This window comes from Chinchilla lanigera, unplaced genomic scaffold (genome assembly GCF_000276665.1).
Source record: "Chinchilla lanigera isolate Chin_1 unplaced genomic scaffold, ChiLan1.0 scaffold00067, whole genome shotgun sequence".
Lineage (NCBI taxonomy): Eukaryota > Metazoa > Chordata > Mammalia > Rodentia > Chinchillidae > Chinchilla > Chinchilla lanigera.
The window spans coordinates 5412262-5415935 of NW_004955468.1; the positions used below are offsets into that span (position 1 = coordinate 5412262).

General features: G+C 43.2%; 1 pseudogene; it reads right to left on the minus strand.

The window, feature by feature from the left end:
• Nucleotides 1-9: 9 nt before the first annotated feature.
• On the minus strand, nucleotides 10-841 carry LOC102023573 (annotated as a pseudogene).
• Nucleotides 842-3674: the final 2833 nt, after the last annotated feature.

The following is a 3674-nucleotide window of genomic DNA, read 5'->3' on the forward strand; positions in this document are numbered from 1 at the left end:
CAGAACAGCTCAAGACCACTCAGTGCTGGTTCCTATTTACTCAGTGGCCTGGGAAGTGGGGGCTGCAGACCAGTCTTCTGTGGCTGACTGACTGCAGTTGTCTTTGCTAGGGAACTGCTGAATGGGCACAGAGGGCACCCACAGGCCTGCAGGCCAGTCTGCAACCTTAGGCTGAGCAGCAGTGAACTCCGGAGCTGGTGCAGTCCATTTGCCCTGAAATTCCTCCTTGGTCACAGCCTTTTCAGCAGCAGCCTGCTCTTCCTTTCAACCTCCCATGAGTGTGCACAGAAGATGGTGCCACGCATGTGCAGAACTTCCAGGACCAGCATATACCACATCAGATCTCCCTTGTTGCTTGGGATAGCAGTGTCCACATAGCACAGAGGAGCACCTGTGTGACACAGAACAATGGTTGGCAGGTTGACATAAGACACCTCTATGAGGGGCTGGTGGTCAGCCCTGAGACCAGTAACTCCCAGAAGACGTGGCTCTGAGAAGGCTGCCTAGATCTGGTTAGTGAAGATTCCAGGAGTGAAATGGCCAGCAACAGGAGTAGCTCCAGTGGCAGCAGCAAATTGCAGCACAGCACGCTGGCTGGAGGATATGACACTGACATTAGCAGGGTTTCCAGTGGCAACTATGGCTCCAGCTGCCAGCAGAAGCTTCTTTGAGTCCTCTTCAGATTTATGATGTAGATTCCATCACTTTTCCTTCTGTAGGTATACTGTTCCATCTGGAAATCTAGGTTGGTGCCACCTAAGTAGGTTCTTGCTGCAAGGAATTTGAGAACATCCTCCTCTTTCATTTGCAGGACATCAAGGGCTCTGGAAATTGTGAACATCTCCTTTTAAGTTACAATAGGAATCAAGAACAATGCGGTATGCAGCTCTCTTTAGACATTGTTGAAAATGCTTTGTACCTTCTGGGTACTATATTATAATCCTACCACAATGCCATTTTACAGATGAGGAAGTGGAATCAAGGAGGTGGAGCTGCTGGTCATTGGAGGGCTGAGCCAGTAGTGGCTGCTCTGAATGGGGAGCCATGACTGATGTTTCACAATGTATGTAGGCCCTTTGGGGGACCTTGAAGGTTCTGTCATGTCTGATGAGTGAGGAGCGAATGATTTGCCCCCAGCTTTGTTGAGGTGTAACTGACAAAAGTGTGAAAATTTAAGATGGAGAATGTGATGATTTGATATTCATATATACTGTGAAATGATTATTACAAGTGTCTTAGTTACTTTCTTACTGCTAGAACAAAATACTCAACATCCACAAGTTAAAGGAAGAAATGTTTATTTTTGGCTCACAGTTTGTAGAGGTTTCAGTCCATAGTTGGCTGGCTCCAAGGCAGGGTGGCATGGCAGAGGGGCATCACAGAGAAACAATCCATGCATGGCAGGCAGGACGCAGTGCAGAGATCAAGGGAGGAGGAAAGAAATGTTGTCTTTCAGACAATCCCCACATTGAACCACCTCTTCCTACCCAAGGCTTAACCTCCCAACAACATCATACCCAGCTATAAATGAATCAGCGTCACACACGCATGCTCTGGTCACTTCCCAGAAACTCTAATATGCTCATGAGGCTTTTGGGGACATTTAGTTATAAGCCATAACAAGAAGTAAGCTAGTTAACATACCTATCACTTCACCTAGCCATAGATTTTATGTGTGTGAACATTTAAGAACTACTATCTTAGCAAATTTTAAGTGTAAGTTATTATTACAGTTACTGTACTACAGAATAGATCTCCTGAATGTATTTCTTTTATACATGAGTTTGTAGCCTGTTACCCATATCTCCTCATTTCCCCTGATTCTTCAGCCTCTGGATATCACTTTTCTTCAATTTTTATGAGTTTAATTTTGTTAGATTCCTCATATAAGTGAGGTCATCTACTACTGTGCCTCTTAGTTATGTATTGGCTTTCTTGGTTATCAGATCTCCTGTTGTGATATTGAAGTACTTTTATATGGAATTTGCTAAAATTAGGTTTCAGGCATCCACCGGGGGTCTGGCACATGTCCCATGTGGATAAGTGGGACTATTTGTCTTTCTCTGATGAACATTTTAAAGTAGGGTGCTCAGTTCAGTGTGAGACTTAACACTCATCTGCACAGAAGCTTCTCATTAGAGTCACTTACCTATCTACTGAGGACTCAGTTCTTGGTAGGGAGCCGGAATATGTCTTTTCTTTCCAATAAAGCACCCAAATTAAGAAACTGGACCTAAAGTCACTAGAGAACTTTATAAGATTTTAATGTCCAAGAATCCAAATTAGCATGTCTCTGTCCAAAGGGTATGAAAAACTAATGTGAGTATAATTATCATATAATACGATACCAGGGGCAGGGACCAGAGCCACTGCCTGTGGAGGTGAGTTATTAATGGGCTGAGGGGAGGCACGGACCATTAGCAGACTCCATCCGTCAGAGCCTGACTTCAGCAGCTTACCAGAGAGGCTCAGATGATGACCTTTGATGGTCTGAGAGCGATCGGCTGTCACTAAAGGTTAACATCCTTGTAGTGAGGCCATGCAGAGCGATTGTCTGCTTGGAGTCTTGAATGAAAATCCACATTTAAAATTCAGCTTTCAGAAGATCTCAGGGGAAAATGCTTGTGCAACGAGTGGTGTGACCGGGACAACAGGAGGGGAGGAGGCCTGGGAGCTGTTGATTGATGCTGCCCTACCCTTACTGCTTGCGACCTGACTCGGCCTCCTCCAGGGAGCTGACCTGTCTCTCTGATTAGAAGGGGTGGGACCATTTCTAATAGGGCATCAATAAGGCTTCAGGATAATTAAGTGCCTAATTGAGTGTCTAAATTCAGCTGAAGCAATTTGTATGGAATCTTGCCATGTCTGCAATGCCTTTTCCACTTATGTCTAAGTCATATTTTTGAAACATGTTTTGTTTCTTAAATTCTTTTGACTTAGAATTATGGTGGCCTTTTGCACATGTATAACACTGGGTAGGTTGCTGTGGCCACACTATGCAAATCAACAAATAACCATAGTAGAAAAATAATATGAAACTCTAAAAAAGTAAATACTTGAGTTTAGAGAAGAATTAATGAAAATCCTCAGGCACTTTTTAGCAAAAATAACCCTCAAAGGAGCCCTAGAAGAAGATCTGGACAGTGGACAACTCATTCTTGCTAGGAAATTCTTGGCTTTTGGTTGGACTGTCTTAGTCTGTTCAAAGTGCTACAACACAGTACCATAAATTGGCGGCTGTAAATAACAGGTTTTTTTTTTTTTTTTTTCATTCACAGTTCTAGAGGCTGAGAAGTCCAAGATGGAGATGCAGGCAGGTTTGGTGTGTGGTTGAGGGCTGCTTCCTCATAGCTGATGCTTCCTGCTATGCCTCCACATGGTGGAAGACGCTGTCTCATAAAGTCCTCAACGCTCCATTGTTATGATCTAACTGCTGTCCAAGGGCACCCTCTTCCTGATACTATTTTCTTGAGGGTTAAGATTCCAACACATGAATGTAGAGGGAGATATAAATATTCAGTCCATAGTAGAAATCATGTATTTTTTTTTTATTATTATTATTATGGTCTTTATCCACAGACCTCTTCCCTAATCCCTGGGAAAAAGTTGCAATCTTTTTTTCATTTCCTGTGATTTGATTCACATCTTTCCAATTATGTATTTATTAAATGTCC